Source organism: Plectropomus leopardus, chromosome 2 (assembly GCF_008729295.1).
Source record: "Plectropomus leopardus isolate mb chromosome 2, YSFRI_Pleo_2.0, whole genome shotgun sequence".
NCBI classification, from domain to species: Eukaryota; Metazoa; Chordata; class Actinopteri; order Perciformes; family Serranidae; genus Plectropomus; species Plectropomus leopardus.
Window position 1 is genome coordinate 2886656 of NC_056464.1, and position 18550 is coordinate 2905205.

Consider the following 18550-nt stretch of genomic DNA (forward strand, 5'->3'; position numbering starts at 1 on the left):
AACATTTGAAAGATTTCACACATGGTAATATTGCCATGTGTGTTGAAAAACATGAGACTCCACATTTCATCACTCAATGTTTCATCTCTGCTGCATAAAACTCTGTAAGACTGAAATATTCTGCTTTGCACAAAAATATCTCTTCAGGGATATTTGTAAGTCTTCACTGATACAATTCTCAACTTCATGTGCACTGGGTATTACTCAGTTTTCTATATGATGACAACATTAAAATGGTGTATGTACAAAATACTGTAGTAGAGCTCTCCTGTGATTCCCATCCCTACGCCTGTTCAGAAGCCTCTGAAGCCTTTTTCTAGGGTAAACACACTAAGCCATGCCATGGAGAGCCATTAGCCCATTTTACACAGAGATGGCGCTATAGAGCTTCTACTAAGTCCCGTTCTTATGCTTCCTTTACGTGTTAACGCTTTAAAATGGGATCTGGCACTGGGGAATGAAAGAAGGTATGATGAGCATGAGTGTATAACACAACAGTGTATACTAGGGCTGGGTATTTTCAAGAACCTCACAATTCAATTCATTTTCAATTCTTTGGGTCACGATTCGATTCGATTCGATTTGATATTGATCCAGCTGCTTCGACATTACATTATTCTTTAATAAATACAAATTAAAACTAAAACAAATTAAAAGTACAGAAAAGTGCACATTTTTGCCTGAGTTGAACTTAACAAAAGTAATAAACATTTATACAGGATTTATCAACCTGCATTTGTGAGTGATCCACAGCTTTAGCGTTAGCAACAGGTTGCAAAACATTTGCGTGGTGTCGGCTCAAATGGTTATGTAGGTTTGTCGTATTGTTGCAGTGTACTGACTGCACTGACTCACGAGGCACACACAACGTAATTACTATCGACTTTGTGTATCCAAACGTCGGCTTTTAATGTTGTTGGCACTCATTTTAACACACTGCTACCTCGCACCACTGTCACCATTTTAATGAATAAACAAAAGACGTTGTTTGGCGGTCAAGCGGGGCGTCTGAACAACGTCAATCACACTCTGGCGGCACTCACACTGCCCCCATGGGCGTGGGGCATGATTACAACAGAAAAAGTTGATTTCAGGATTTTATGAATTGATATTGAATTGGCAAAAAACATATTGCAATGCACTGATAAATCGATTTTTTTACCCAGCCCTAATGTCTACCTCTAGTTTCTAAACGATAACAATAATACAACATGTCATTCACAATCATTTTCTGCCACAGTTAGTTGGCGGCTGATCTTGTCTTCTGCTTGGAGGGTAAGGAGCTCCTGAATCTAATTGTTTTCCCAATTTGTTGTTGTCTTTGACTTAGCCACTAACTAACAGCTGCTTTTTAATTCTCCTGTGGTGGGTCACACACATAGTACGCCATCAAAAGTTACATCTATCGTGTCCATGGTCCCCTCATGAGAGCTGTCTTGTTTATACAGTGACCGTTTAAGCGCCTTAACTACCTCCCGTGGCAGCTTTAGGGCGAGACAACTTGGTGTTTCTAGCCTGTGACATAATGAGATCAACATACAGTATTTGTCCTGTTGATGTAAACAATAGCACTCAGCCTGGTGCTGCTGTTCTGCTTTTCTGTCAGGTTTTTGCTGGTCCCTGCTGAGAAGCAGTAGAGGAGATGCATGTCATTGTGGCTTGGCACAGTGCAGCTAAAGCAGACCCAACCATGCCGGTGGAAAAACCTTAATAATGGTTTGTATAAATGCTTATTTTATCTCTCCCAGAATTTATTTCAGCAGCAGAATGACCTAACTTTTCATACTCTGCTCATTTTGGCTAGTCTGCAGCTTTTCCATGCTTGGGCTTCTCTGTTCAAAGCTTAATTGGTACGGTTGAGGACGTGTTCCAATTTGTCAGCTCCCTTGCACCCCCAAGAGACCAGTGATGGTGTCTTAGTGTGAATGTGTATATGGCGAGGTGGGGGGAGGGTGCAAATGGGGTGTATATTGTCCTTTCATCCCTGAGGTATGTGAGGGTGGGTGTGTGGGTCAGGCTCCCTCAGGGTGAGCCCACCTTATTGATCAGCTTCATGTGTGTTTAACTGTAGCCCTCTGGGTATCATCTGTGCATTGTCTCTTCCAATCTATTCTTTCTCTTCATCTCATCACTCTATCCCAGCAGCCTCTGCTCCATCCATTTCATCATCGCTCTGCCCTGTGCTGCCCCATCTTTGTGTCTCTAATTTAGCTTTCTGTCTCCCTGCCTCTTCGCTCTTTTCTCAGTCTGTGTGTTCATTTAGTCTGTCTTGGATGGATGGAGGGGGGAGGGAGAACAGAAGCAGAGGACGACTGGTTAAATGAAAAAGAGGTGAGGTTATGGGACAAGGTGGAGGATGGGAGTTATTGAGACAGGGAGAAAAAAAAGAGGCATTCGCCCTGGTTAAGATCTGTCTGGGAAGACTCCATCACATCCTTCAGAAATCCAATCAAACTACCCTTACCCTTTGAATTCTGAGATGGCTTATTTGTCCAAAAACATGGGAAGAAGGTGATGAGCAACTTAAAAAGAAATGACAAAAAAAGCACAAAATTAGAAAGAAAAAAAATCAAGAAAAATACCTGAAAACTTGCTTAAATAAAAGGAAAGGAAAACAAATGAAAATGATCTGAAAATGCACTGAAAAAAAAAATTCTGTAACAAAATTTTAAATGTATAATTATCGGCATTATAAAAATAGTTGAATAGAAATTTTCTTTTAAATTTCTATACCATTTCAAATCCTTTGGAAATCCAATTTAACAATCTTAACCCTTTGAACACTGAGCAAATTGGCTTGATTTATTTTTTTAAATGGAATAAAGGTAATAAGCAACTTAACAAGAAATTACCCCAAAATAAGTACAAAATGTGTAAAAATAAAAATAAATAAAAGTACAAGAAAATTACCTGAAAATTAGCAAAAAATCCAAGGAAATGACCTGCTTAAGAAATAATAATAATGCTGTAACATAATTTTAAAAGCAAAACTGATGACTACAAATATAGTTGAAATCCTATGATTTTCAAAGAAACCAAACCAATTTGATCAGAATTCACAGATTTAAAGGCATCTAAACCCAGCCAAAAAAATGATGTAGATCCAGGTTTTAAGGGTTAAGCAGCAAGGGAGATAGCACACCTTTAATGTTCTGAATAATAACATCATGTTTTTAAAATCTTTCAACAGATGGGAAAGCATTTTCACACAGATGTTGAGCCAAACCTCAACAACGAACAAGCAAATAATCAAAAGCAAACAACCGAAGCGCAGCAGAGCAGCAACTGGCACATCCTCTTATTTTAATACATTTGAAAAGCAAAAAGCAGAGTGTGATGCAGGCCACGGCCCAGCTGAGAATGCCTAATTAGGGCTGAATGTAAAATGTAAGAGTCACATTTCATGCCGAAGTGCTTTTTCTTGTTTTGTTTTTTCTCAGGGGTTTGGCCAAATTAGCATTCACAAATCTGGGTAGTGGATCACAAAGATTAAAGTAAAAGTTCTTTGTAGTTGGGGGGTTGTTGAGGCTAACGCTCTTCCACTCCAAACCTCCTTGTTTCAGCATTTTCCTTTCAGAGTCAGGCACAATATGGCAGGGAAACCCATGGATGACCCACTTTTTTCACCTTTTCACAGCCTCCCCCTCTTCTGACAGAACAGGATTCCAACATCAAAAGCTGTTCAGCACCCAGTGAAAGCACTCGGCCCTGCCCAGGTCTGATATCCTTAAGGTCTGGAGCATCTTCAGGGAGGGGGGCGTTAAAAAGGGGAATATGGAACTAAATGGAAAAAAGCTTGAGGCTGCTGAAAAGCCCCAGCGAGCGAGTGAATGTCATGAGAATGGTCAAGCAGTGATTGAGATTCTGTACCCTGTGCTGCTCGTCCGGGAAGCTCAAGATGAATGTAGGTGACTTTACATTTAAAAAAAAAAAAAAAAAAGCTAGGACACAATCAGTGAAATGAGTGAGTGGCCCCTACTCTTCATCCCTCTGTCTCGTTCGTGGAAGTCATGTGAAAAAGCAGACAAAAAAAAAAGATGAGAGGACGAGTAAACGACATGATTTGATTATATTGTTGTGCTTGCTGCGAGTGCTCCTGCTGCCTCGCTCCAGGAAAGTCACCTTGTCTCGCCGAGGGTGCGGAGATAAGCAGGCTTGATTGGGCTTGCTATTACATCACTTGTTTGTTTAACGCTTTCATGTTCTGTCAGACAGACAGAGGAGAAACAAAGACTTTCACAAGACACTCAATAGTTTACGTGAACTGGAAAAAAATATGCAAATAAGAGACATAAGTATTTGAATTTAAACAGCTGCTGAATACTTAACATTGAAAATAAACACCACTCAATTCATAACATTGAAATGTTTTACTTTGAGAAACATGTATCTGAATTATTTGTTTTAAATTTACCTTTGAAATATAATAATAAGAAATGTATTGATTTGCAATTGGAAAAATTGTCAAATTTAGGTCTGTTTTTAAGTTGAAAATGGTCAAATCACAACATTCAGGACACCCAGAACAGGAAGAGCAGTCTGAATGTAATCAAACCCGCTTCAACGATTTTTTTTGTTTGTTTGTTTGTTTTTTTCGTATGTGAATTTTCTGAACATTGAACAAAAATGATTCCTTTATCATCTTTTGAAATTCGAAATAAATTTTAAAAAATTAATTTCAAAGAGGTGCATTCAGAACAAACAAATTCATATACACTGTTTTAAAAGCAAAATATGTCAGAATTATGAATTCGGTGGTATATCATTTCAATATTTGAGTTCATTAAAAAAGAAAAAAGGGACTACGTAAACATGCACAAAACTTTCAAAGCTGCTTTCTGCCCTCATTCCAAAAGAGTATTCCTCCTGAGCTGTTGATATGCCTAATGATAATGAATATTCCATTAATGCTTCTGTTTACATGCAGCTGTGTATATTCCAATTAATGTGTCTCAACATGTTATTAACCACTTCAAAATATTTTTAAAAAGTGCAATAGCAGTGGCTGCTTATGCTATTTTGCTTTTTTGTATCAAAATAGTATTTTTCCCCCAGTTTCCTACCAGTGGGAGACTGGTTTGACCATGCAGACATTCCTTCAGCCACCTCCAAGGATTGTGTTGCAATATTTCCGCTTATCCAAAAACCTGTTGACAGTCTTTCATAATGTTTAAACATACTGGTATGTGTCTTTACCGTTCAGACCAGAAGTATGGGCTTTCTTTCGGGTATGCAAACTTTTGACAAGTTGGTTTGTGCACAATCAGATCCATGAAAATGCACAGAGCTGACCGTAAACATGCCGTGTGAAGCTGTGTGTCGCAAACTGTGTTAAACCCCAACTGAGATGCTTACTCAGACTGTGCTACATGGTAAATGGTAAATATACCTGTGTTTGTATAACTACTTTTTTAGTCATTTTTGACTGCTCCTGCTTTTTAAAGAAGTCATTCTTACACTATCACACACAAACGGCAAAGCCTTCAGGCCAGAATTTGGGGTTCAGCATCTTGCCCAAGGACACCTCGACATGTTGACTGAAGGAGCTGAGGATCGATATGCAAATCTTCTGATTAGTGAATGAACCTCTCTACCTCTGAGCCACAGCCACCCCAAATGTCCATTGTCCAAAGAATACTCGAATTATACCAGCATACCTCACGTCTTCATCAGAAAATGCTAAATTCAGAATATCTAGACAGAATGTTTTTTTACGTGACCCATATCAAATTTAGAATACTGTCTTATTTGTAATAATAGTGGGGTTTTAGTGTGCATGTAAAGTAGTCATTGTGTTTTTAACAGAGTACCTGATGTAGTAATGTGTGGCTGACCAGCTGCAGCCTGACTCTTGCAAAAGCAGCATCGCTGTCATCAGGAACATTTAGTCCCAGGAAACAAATGGCCTGCCAGTGACTTACAGTCCTTTAGGGGAATGCATTTATGATTAGCAGCCACTTTCTGAGATGACCACATCCTTCATGTATACCCACAACACACACACACACTGAGTGATAATGGATGCACTACATGCAGGCTAAAACACCAGATGAAGATGCTGAACCAGTAATTCCCTAAAGACATTCACAACAGGCTTCAGTGAACTTCACCCAAACTAGCCAAACTCTAAATCGCATATGGAAATGTGTGTGTGGGCGAGTGTGAAGGGCTTGTATATTTGTTTATTTGAATGTTTTTGTACTTAACACAAGGTCAAGTGTGCAACCTATTAAAGCAAATGAGGTGTGTGTGTTAAGAGAATTCTGTGTGTGTGTGTGTGTGTGTGTGTGTGTGTGTGTGTGTGTGTGTGTACTGATTAGTCAATTAAACACAGAGGAGTTATGAAAAGTTGAGCTACTGAAAGAGGAGGGGTGCATGTGTGTGTGCAGTGAAAAGGTGCAGCTCTGACCCTGCCCCATAGTCACAGGGGAGTGACATGTGTGTCCCAGGGTCCAGCAGTCACCCAGTGTTTCAAGTGTTAGCTCTTATATCACAGGGTCAGGCAGTTAATGTGGACTCAAAGTAACTAAATGATAACCTCTCAGATGCTTAGTTACTATAGGTCCATGAAATTCTGGTAACAGGGCCGTTTACACAGCAACAGTTCTTGCATGAAATGTTAAACTTTTGTTGCGGTTTGGCCTTTGGTTCACAAACACTGATTACAAACATCAGAACATCCCATGTAGTGACATCTGGAGGGAAATACAGATGTTTGTTAATTTTCCTTTCACCTCCTCAAGGGGTTAAACATTTAATAATCCTCACATGCTGTTCATTTGGATCAGGATTTATTTTATCACACAGACCATAGGGAGCAACATTTTGTTTGGAACAACATTGTAGCCTCTTCTTCTTAACTCAAATTCTAAAGCAAGGGGTCAACTTTTTTCTGATCAGAGTAAAACTGTTTCCTATTATCTAACACAGTCAACCATCCCATCAGTGGAGTGGGAATGGTGTGGGTCAGCAGCACCACTTTGCCATGTGGCTACACTGCAGCTTGCATTAGTCGCACCACACCCTGACACATCGACCGGAAAAGTTAAGCGAAGTCGTAATGAGTACCTTCACAAGAAGTATTAGCAAAATATTAGTAAAAAGTTACAAAAAGAAAATGTGAAAATCTGCACAATTAAAGAAAAGTGTGTGTGTGTGTGTGTATAATTATAATAATTAATATTACTCTCTGGATATTTTTTCCCTATTTTTTCCCCTTTATTTTTTGCTGTTTCAGAGGTTTAAATGCTTGTATAAAGCATCTGAATGCAGGACAAGAAAACTGATGCCGATCCAGGTTTCAAAGGGTTAATCCACAACATTTTGAGAGGACCACTGATGTTAACAACCTAACAAAGGACTTGGCAGGACGTAGTGTGGATTAAATGATCTCTCTAGGTTATCTAAAAACATTCTTAATGCCGAATTTCCCAAGAAATCATTTTTCAATTCCATTATTTCAATGAGTCAGTTTCAGAGAACCCTAACCTTCTAAAGGAAAGTGAGAAAAGCTTTAAAAGCTCCACATGAGCAGATGGTGAAAAGAGTGAAAGGCTAATGGAGTGACAGATGATGAAAAATATATAATGACTTCCACTTTGCTTCTTCACCTCGGCAAAGGCAAAGAAAGCATCTGTCCCACAACCCAACACCCTCTGTGTAACAGGAAAACACTGACTTCTTTGGAAGGGAGCGTCCCTTGCACTGGAATGAGACGGGGCCCAGCGTCATCACTGTCGTCATCAGCCAGTCTCACCTTACTTTGAGTCACACACTCTGAAACTGGCAGTACACTGACATTTGCTGGCAGCACAGTTTCACATCAGACTGACAGAATCTTTCCACTTTCCTGTGTGTCTTTCTTTAGGAGCAGTGAACACCCAACCTGTATCATGCTGATATGATTTATAGACTTCACTTTATTTTTAGAGTCCTTGTGGACAAAATGGACGGAACCCTAATTACCCAAGCAACACACATGGCAAAAGAGTACCTTAACAAACCAACAAACAACCCAGCAAACACATCACTGAGAACAGAGACTGACTGATACCCAGCAGTATCTCAGAGGCTGTGTCCCAGCGGTGATGAAGCCTGTGACTTCAGTTAATCTGTGGGCGCAGTATGGGCTCATTTAATCAGGTTTATTTGGTATCACTCCAGAGTCTTTATCAAACCCCCTAATGTTAGTTAAGATGTCTGATACGCTTAAAAGCACCCTAATCTGCGGCTCCCTCCTGGCAGTGCTGGGCAGGCCAGACCACTGGTTCTGGGACCTGCAGCTGATGTGTTGGAACACATGGTCATGATCCAGACTGAAGAGCCATTTGTTCTGGAGCCATGGCATACCACACATCAACAGCTGCTAAATCATGTCTTTGCTGCAATCACAACTTGTTCATGTACTGCTGTCAGTCTGAAAGGGATAGTTCAGATTTGTTAAGTGGGGTTGTATGTGGTACTTATCCAGAGACAGTATATTACATATGGTATATGAAAGTCAGCGTGCCCCCAGTTTGGAGAAGCAGGCTGGAGTCTGCCATGAAAGCTAAGCAATGTACCCCAGTGGAATCAATATTTAATTTAATATTAATTTAAGTGTACACTTCATTGAGAGTATTTCCACTGCTTTACCTTAATGTCACAGTGATTTTCAAAGGGAAAATGAAGCTGGTCTATTACTCTCTTTAAAGCCAGACTCCATTGACTGCTCATTGCCTTCTCTCCATGTTTTTGAAGGAAATCAAACCCAATTTTCTCAGATTTCAAGTGGTTAACTTCCTTGTCAGACTCCTACCTGTTTCTCCAAACTGGTAGTGTGCCAACTGACATCTACTGTAGGTTATACACTGAATCTGAATAAATACCCCATACAACACTGTTTCAAAAAACCTGAACTGTCCCTTTAAGACAATACTGAAACAAAAGCATTAGAGAACAATTCTGCTTAATGTGCTCCATGGAAATATCAAAAAATTGTTAATGCTCAGCATAATCAGTTCGGCATGAGTACTGAAACTCATCTGACTCAGTTTCTGACTGAAACAGCCATGTGCCTCAGTCTGACTGACACTGCACAGTTACAATAATGGACCCTGGCCTGCAAACAGCCTGCAAATAAAATCAAAATAAATCATGCCCAAATGAAACAGAAGATCTATTTGCATGTCACACCCTGCTCCGTGTATCCTTTTTCTAAATCAGACCAGAGTTGCTTTCTGAATGCTGTCTTATCTTCACCTCTTTGTCTAACACTGTAATCTATCATTCACTATGTGTGGAAGCAGCTAAATTGTTAATGACATACTTTGTGTTCTATCCAACCCAAGCATGTATTTTAAAATGACACCATTACATGCTCTGCTTGTTTTTTGGTATGAGAGTCTCCGTGGTGAGGAAGCACACACGCCGTGAAAAACACACACACACACACACACACACACACACACACACACTTGTCCAAACACACACTTGACTCTCCTGCAGTGTTTCCTGTCTACCCTGGCTGATCATTTCCCTGTAATCTAATGCTTGGCTGCTCATCTCCGGTCGGCCTCGGCTATGTGTGTGCACGTGTGTCTGTGTGTGTCGCCATTTCATTTTATGAGAACAATAGTGAACCAGTAATTCCCTAAAGACATTAGCAACAGGCCTTAGTGAACTTCACCCAAACTAGCCAAACTCTAAATCACATATGGAAATGTGTGTGTGGGCGAGTGTGAAGGGCTTGTATATTTGTTTATTTGAATGTTTTTGCACTTAACACAAGGTCAAGTGTGTAACCTATTAAAACAAATGAGGTGTGTGTGTTAAGAGAATTCTGTGTGTGTGTGTGTATGTGTGTGTGTGTGTGTGTGTGTGTTTGTGTGTGTGTACTGATTAGTCAATTAAACACAGAGGAGTTATGAAAAGTTGAGCTACTGAAAGAGGAGGGGTGCATGTGTGTGTGCAGTGAAAAGGTGCAGCTCTGACCCTGCCCCATAGTCACAGGGGAGTGACATGTGTGTCCCAGGGTCCAGCAGTCACCCAGTGTTTCAAGTGTTAGCTCTTATATCACAGGGTCAGGCAGTTAATGTGGACTCAAAGTAACTAAATGATAACCTCTCAGATGCTTAGTTACTATAGGTCCATGAAATTCTGGTAACAGCGCCGTTTACACAGCAACAGTTCTTGCATGAAATGTTAAACTTTTGTTGCGGTTTGGCCTTTGGTTCACAAACATGACAATGACGTTTTGAAGGCCTGAAAACACAAACTTTTGAAACTGGGTTCAAGGGTGTAATCTTTTGAAAATGCCACCCCTTCTGTCGCTGTGTTAACTGGCAATGCACAGATCCTGTGACAACAGTGAGGTTCATTTTGCTCATGTGCATGTTCTTCTATGGTGTGCCATTACAAATGGTCATTACACCACCGACTAGTGGCCTGTCATGCATACTCCAGTGTTTTCAGTTGTTTTACTGGATCCGTGTACTTGAGGAACATTCTCACAATGTTATCATATGAACATTGATTTTTTTTTTTTTTTTACAAGAGACACACAAGAGAAAGACTTTTACGTTCTTATATGGCCCTTCTCCTCTAAACGTGACCTCGGGGCGCAGCTGCCGCACCCATGAAAAACAGGCGCTCAGGAACGTATGTGCTTTACGATGGCGTTGCTCCTACTTTTGAATGCACAATGGATTTGAGGGCACAAAAAATATGGCATGTGTACAGGCCTTAAAGGGGGGTTTAAACATGAAGACATTACCCGCATTTCTATCAAAAAATGTTGGTATAGGCAAACTGAACTGAACCAACCTGCTTGGTGGAAATGCAACTTCTGGCACACTCGGTCAGATAACATCAGACACTGGTCAGGGATGCACAAATCACACTTTTTCTCAAGTTCAACACCTAAACTCAAGGAAATGACTGACAGCGCTGCACTCTCTTCCATTCTTTTTTTTCTTTTTCAGTGTAAAAACTCTGAAGAACTGATTGGGAGAGTATTTTGGGAGGTAACAATTTTTTTACAACGAGTTGAGATTTACAATTGTGCAATGATAACTAGAAAACAGCATTTAACGTGGATTGATCACGTCTGGCTGGAACCACCTAATGAGGTCAGTATCTGTGCCGACATGGATCCATGTATCACATCAGTGCATCCTCATTTCTTCTACTAAATTACAGCTAAGAGCATTGATTCAACTCAGGCACAAATACAGTCAGCATTTTGCTGGATGGGAGGTTTACGAGACATTATAAGACAAAAACATCAATCTCTGTAGTGTCCTATCGAGGTCAAAGGTCAAGATATATAAATATATGATATAGAGAGCACTGGTTGAGCTCAACAGGACTTTTATGAACCAACCTTATTTTGGTGAACAGCTGTTTGCAGGCACCTTGCAGCCTCTCTGTATACATTATCATTCAGCCACTGTTTTCATTAAGTCTGCTAAATGCACTTTACTCCTGCTAGGATTTGGTGGTATCACGATTTTTAGATATCCTGAAGGTATGGTTCTCAATACCATCGTAAATGCAGGCGCTCATCTTTCTATTGAATTCATTGTATGTAGTGCACAGCACACACCACCAGAACCCAGTCTCTGGCCTCTACTGGTGGAACAGGCAGCTGAGCTGAAAGACAACGCAACACTAGTGGTGGAGGGAGAAGTAACAGGACTGTAAACAGCCGGCAGCCAGCAGGCAGAGAGACACCGTGGGGAATAATGGCATGTTATGGATTTATTTTGACCAAACTGGAGCTAGTGGTTGTTGGAACAGTGGTCTTACTAACTAGATTACTAACAAGAATAACCAATATGGTTTGAGTAAGTTTTATGTTGTTCCTGTGGAGTTTAAATGAAGTGAGTTTTATGATAAGTTAACGAGGCGATTAGGCCTCGCCAGTCTTCTGAGAGAAAGTTGAATTCAAAAAGTGTACAGCGGTATTATTCTGTTTAATAAGGAAAATAGGTTTGAGAATATTACTTTTTTTATTTTGTGGGTTTCTATTGTATTTTTTTTAGTCAGAAAAGCTAAAAGTAAGTAGCGCACTCGCCATCAGGGGGAGGGGTGTGTGGCCATTCACTTATACCGTCATATACCATATAACCTGGTGAAATTTCAAGAAGGTATGAAATATTACATATCACTGAAGCCTAATTCCTGCTACAAAGTTAGAGAGCAAGGATTTGGTGTGAGTCCTCATGACACTTTAGGAGGGTGCATGCTTCCCAAAAAGGGCCTGAGCCTCAGTCCTCCAGCTGGAGTACAGTTGGACGTTGTCTCAGAGCACTAAGACAGCCTGCCATGGCCCAAGCTGAATGATGGGGTTTGAGTTTTGTGCAGAAACTGCTGACAGTGGGATGCGACCCTGGGCGTTCTGCTTATTTGAAACAGCTGGCCGGATTGCACGGCCCACAAAGAGAGGTTATGAGAAGACATAAACGGTTCACCCACCAACACCATCCGCCTGATTCAACCACAGAAGCTTCCTGGCTTCCCCCTCTCTGGCTTCCCCTCCAACCAGGTCCTCCGCACTACCCCAGCCTGGAAATAAATAGTCCTGGCTCCAATTTCACAATGTAATCAAAACACTGGGCTTTGTGGGAGCGCCCAGAGGATAGGAGCTGGGCAGAACGGTGGGACAGGGAGGAGGAGGACTTGGAAAGGGAGGAGAATCAAGGAAGAGGGATCAGGCCTTAGTTTATATAACCAAGGTCAGCTGGAGGAAAAACACAATAATCCTCAGCGAAGGCAAAAACAGTAAGAGCACATGGAGGAGGGCTGACCAAGGGAAGGGAAATATGAAAACAAACAGATAAAAGTCGCGGCGGGGAGGCCTCCGTTTGCGTGGCCCGAGCTTCTGGTTTGGCATGAGGGAGGAGTAATTGAGAGCAGCCGCTGACACTTTAAATAGCTGCTGAGTGCGGTGGGATGCGGTTTGGGGGGAAGTGGACTTGACACCGCAGGAGGAGGAAAACAAATCCCATGAGCCATTGTGTAATTCAGATGAATTGTAGGAAATACTTAAAAGTGATCGCCCTCTAGACACATCTGGCTATTTTGGATTAAAACATCTGCAACAGGAACAATCACCTTTACAATCATTACATAAGAATCGAAGAGTCCAAGCTGCCATTTTTTTTGATTCTGTGGAATTATTGCACAAGCATTGGCAAGTAATATAAATTCCCTACCTGTGGAAGTTCAGAGTTCTTTTCCTACCATTTCCAATTTTTCCATGGCTCCCATGAGGATGTGTCCAAACCTGGAGGAGGACAAGCAGTTAGAAATTCCACACAGAGCATTTTTACCGCTTTCTTTCCGACAAACCAAAAGCGTGGCATAAAGCACAACACAAACGCTCTTTGAGGAACCATAATGTGGAAACAGATGATGATAGCAGGAGTCGGAGGCTGAAAAATCCCCCTCTACGAAGTGAGCTTAAACCATTTGCAACACCTGCCATGTCTCATTAGTTGATGCTACACAGGTGAGGCTCTCTGATCTTCAAACAAGGCAACCATTGTTCAGCACAACAACAAAGAGCTTGCAGAACACGGCATGAAAAAGGTAGCCACAAAAGTCACCTTTTGAAAAGCAGACAAATGGTTGCAACCGAGGAGAGGGCCTGGTACAAAGTGAAACATGGACTCTCTGCAGAACTGTCATTACACAGATGTAAAGCTATGGCCAGGAATGGTTAAGCGTTCATCACAATATAAAAAAAAGAAAACAGTGAAAGAAATTGTAATTATAAATAAAATTTTAAGTTTGATCTGAGTGAGAATGTCTATATTCTAGGTGAGTAAAAGTTAGCAGTCCACTGCATCCCCTGGTTGGAGGCATTAACTGAAGCCATAAGCAATTTCATTCACCCTAGTCCAAAGAGTGTTGTTCAGTACATTAATATTATTTTCTACTTTTATTGAGTTATTTTTTAACAACCATCAGTTCTAATGATAAATTTGAAATATTTATTGATTTTCAAAATTTTTTATCTTTAAATACCAGTTTTTTGTCATGATGCCACTATGTTTTTAGATGAAAAAAATACACACACAAAATTACTTATTTTCAATATACTACATGCAAAGTAGATTTTTTTCATTATTATTATCATCACAGTCTGGGATATGTCAATGATAAGCAGCAACACTGATGGTGACAGTGCACCTAGTGGAAACAGCATGTATTTTCTCCATATGTCCAATATGGTAAAAATGGCATCAGGTAGAAAATAGTCAAAATGAAACAATTTTCAAGGCAAAAGCCCAGAATGACACCCAGAAATAATACAATGCATGTTTTTATGCTTTGAAGACTGTGGCATCAAAAATTGCAGTTTGAATGGGTTTCAATGATGTAAAAAAAACCAGTCTGAATGTAACAATTGTTTTTTCTACAGTGTATTTTGGACTTAATTTTCAGAGCTGAGCTGGAAATTCCAATATCAAACGGAAAAAACTTGCTAAAATTTATGCCATATGCATGAACACAGCCAAAATTAAAAAAAAAAAAAAAAGACAAATAAAAAGTTCGTAACATGTGCCAAACTGTATATACTGTATCTTACAAGCTCAAATAACCAAGCTGCACGGGCCAAATTCTGAATAACAGATGAAATTACATGAAACTCAGATCCTTCAGGAATTTTGCAACCCTGGTAAATTCTCACTGTGTGCTCATCCTTCACTACAGGTGTCCTGAAGCTGTAGAGCAGTTTCATTTTGCCAAAGCGCCACAAGGAATGCTTCCTGGGATGAAACTCGGTCAAAGGGGAGATTTTCCAATCCAACCTCAAGTTTGTAAAAAAAAAAAAAAAAAAAAAAAGATGGTTTTAAAGTATGTAGCCCTCTGCCAGCTGATTCCTCAGCTCCTACCTCTGCCCTCTGGCCAGGATGTGCTGGATCTTGTTTTGTGGAGATCCCCTCAGGTGAGAAGCTGGCTCGGATGTAAGACACTAACTAACTCATACATTTCTCTTTGACCCAGACTGCGAGGGTGAGGCCTTGAGCTGAGCTGCGTGAGGACAAGTTTAAAGTTGAAAGTGCAGAAAGCCATTCAGAGGAATTGTGGGCAAGATTAATGGGCTGATAGGATTGACGTGACAGGAACAGGAAGGATTGTTGTCTTTGCTCTGATGTTTGTTCCCCTCTCTGAGTTTCCTATTCAGGGATTAAAGCTGACTTGTATCACACAATGGTATATCAGGTAGAGCAAACAGAGAACAGATAGAGTGTGGAGCACCTTTACTCTAAGAGCATTAGAGGATACGATCAGCTCTCTGGACTAGAGGCAGTGAAGCCAAGTCCTTCTGCCAACTGCTCTTTTGACGCCAAGCCAAATGAAGAAACCTTATGTAAAAGCCCTCACACACAGCCAAGCACACACTCTCACGTTAAGGGGGCAACTTGAATCCGGATGCATTTAAACCTTAATGGCCCCCTTTCTGGCCATGAGAAGGGACTGTGCCAATTTCAGCCAGGCTTCCCTTTGTTTGGAAATATACAGTGACTCAACTGGTGACATGGCGTGTTCACTCACCCTTGCCAAAACCAATGAGTCACTGGCCAAAAAAGGCGGGCGAACATTCACACACACCCCCACTCCACACACTCTATCCAGAGGGACATCTCACCCTCTTCTCAAAAATGTCTACGGCCCCAAATACTAGGGTACCAATGGTCAGTGCCGAGAGGGATCAGACTCAACTTAAAGAAGTATTTCACTGACATAAAGAAGGTCCTTACATAAAACTATGCCGTCTCTGCTCAAGAGATAGAAAACCTACAACTACCAGAATGCTATGCACCTAATGTGATGTGGAATGGTCTGTGTGACACAATGGCAGCCACCAGTAAAGCTTTTGAATTAAACTGAGCTGCCAGCCAGCCAACAGGTATTAAACCAAGGGATGAAAAAATCTGGTGGTCAGTCACTCGCGAAGATGGCTGAACATGCAAAGAGGTCTAAAGTTTGGCTACATTTTACCAAAACAAAAGATAAGGAGAAAGCAAAATGCAATTTATACTGCAAAATATGGGATGCAACACATTACACCTAAATGCAGAACCCTCTACCTTCTGTTGGTTGAAAAAACCCCTTCAATTCTGTCAGTTGTAGCAACTCCCATCAGTTAAAAATTGAAATCCACAGTTGTCGGACACAGGTCGGCTCAGTAAAATGACTATTTGGCAATGGTCAATAAAACATGATGTGTTCAAATGTAAAAAGTATCGATAGTGGTATCAATAAAGACTCGATTATGGTATCAATATCAATAAAAACAAACAATCCCCATTCCTACCTGGATCTTGTGTTACAGTTAAACAGTAAGCTAAAACATGTTTCTGAAAACATTTAAGATGAGAAATATGGAACCAAGGTTTATATTTGATCAGCGCTGCTTAGTTTTACCGTTTGATCTCAGGTTTTTCTTTGGCTGCCGTTTTCACTGCGCAGGAAGCAGTGTGGTGTCCACTTCCTGTTCACAACCTCTCGCCATTACAGCGAAATGGGGCATTAAAATTTATTTCTGAAAACTTAGGTGAGAAACGGGCAGTAACATAATCTTGATTTATATTTGATGAGCACTGACTAGTTATACTATTTGATTGGATTTCAGTTGGAGTTTGAGAGAGAGAGAGAGAGAGAGAGAGAGAGAGAGAGAGAGAGAGAGAGAGAGAGAGAGAGAGAGAGGCTGGTGTGTCTTGTGATAAGCTGTATACTCTTTGAATACGTGTCGGCAGCGGGCTGGCGGGCGATATGAAAATGCAGAAGTACAGCCTGTACTTCTACTAACAGCCCTGAGAGCCAGAAAAACACCTCTAAATGACGTTAATTACATCATTCAGCAGTATTTTGCCGGAGAGAAGGAGAAATATCCAGGCACTGGTTAGATGGAGGGAAGTTTACACTTCACACTTCATCGACACATACTACCTACTTTGTTTTGATACATAGCTGGTTTAAAAAGTATCCCTTTAAATCAGGTCAGCTTAACATGGTAAAAAAAAAAGAAGGAGATCACTGCCACAGCAGAATGAGGGCAGGGGGGGCATATTTTCTACAAACAAGAGACACGTCCTTCAAAGCCACTAAAACTGTCCCAAAAAAGATTCTCGTGAGAAAACAGACTTTAAAAAGAGCCCACTTCCAGGCATTATAAAGTCCTAAAATTAACGTGAGCTTTCACCCTCGACTTGGCAATGGTGTCAAAATTTGGTGCGCATGATGGCACCATAATGTTCTTTTTTTTAGCTGGCTTTTTAATTTTGTCAGTTCAGTGGAGCTGGAATATGTACATATCCCAAACACATCAAAAAAACCTCTTCACGGGAGGAAATGACACAGAGTCACCAAAACCAACAGTGCCACCATTCCTGAGGTTGTTAAGCTGTCGGCCTTAAAACGACCATTGACAGTGTGCCTCTGGCTGTGGCCGCCCTGTAATTAAATACCAGAAATTTCATCTTTTTTTCCCTCTCTGTCCCTTGGAAAATATACACAGGCTCTAAATACAACTCGTGCCCTGCCCTCTCAGGGTTGTTGGCGCAGGGCTGATGCCATCCTGCTTCATTCCTCAACCCACATCTGGCCATTCAGCCTCAGAGTGAACAAAGGTTATATCAACACATCCCACCAGAACCGAGGCAGAAAAGCAGCCTTGGTGTCAAAGTGAAACGGAAATAGTGTTGTGGTTGAGCTCCTTAGAGCCAGGACCAAATGTATATTCAAACAGCAGAAATCTTCTTGGGAAGTAAGCGCTGGGGATTAATCTGTTAACTTTACAGTGAAGTAATGAGAGTGGCCGTCTGTCTCTAAGCCTTAATGAGACAGAGGATGAACGTGCTCCTGCGACAGCTTGGTCATTACGTCTAATTGTGTTTTTACACTGAGCACAGCAAGCAGCATACTGTCTCTGTGGCCAATTCATTCATTTGCAGGACCATGTTTTCGAATGGCATGCAAAAAAAAGGATAAGCGCATCATCCTAATCTGACAACAACACATGGTATGTGTGCCAATTCCCCCAACTCGTATTAGCCGTGATTGATTTTTTTTAAGTCTGAGGGGGGGTGGGCACACATGAGGGTCATCAGCTACCCCTCATCTGCTTACTTTAATTACCCATGCTTTTTTACTATGTGACAAACACTCCTTAAAGAAAGAAAGCTTCAAATCATCTCTTATCTATACACACACTCCTGCTCATCATACAGATTAACTTTAACTAATGCTGAATTTGCCTCAATCCCATTTCATTTTGGAAGCTTGGAACACTGTTCTCTTCAAGATACCTTAAATGTACTCTGGGGTTTAACTCTTTAAATAATCTCTGTGAAAACTGTCTGGAAGTAAGGTTGGGTGACATTGCTTTAAAATAATATTGTGATATTTTCTCAATATTTTTAAATGTCCTTTAAACTAATGTTAACTATAAAACATGATTTGTAGTTAACATTACGATTACCAATGGAAATGATGGCCAAAAGTACACCAAGACTAAGAGTCTTTAGCCATGCTAGCAGCTCTGTGAGGCTGTACT

The 18550-nt window shown here is 40.8% G+C and overlaps 1 protein-coding gene across 1 annotated transcript in view; it reads right to left on the reverse strand.

Moving 5' to 3' along the window:
• Positions 1–18550, reverse strand: part of plxnb1b (plexin b1b) — a 144248-nt gene that overhangs the window by 96897 nt on the left and 28801 nt on the right. Inside the window, exon 2 of the mRNA XM_042498427.1 lies at positions 13197–13267. The gene's annotated coding sequence lies outside the window, so the exon portion shown is untranslated. The remainder of the gene's footprint in view (positions 1–13196; positions 13268–18550) is intronic.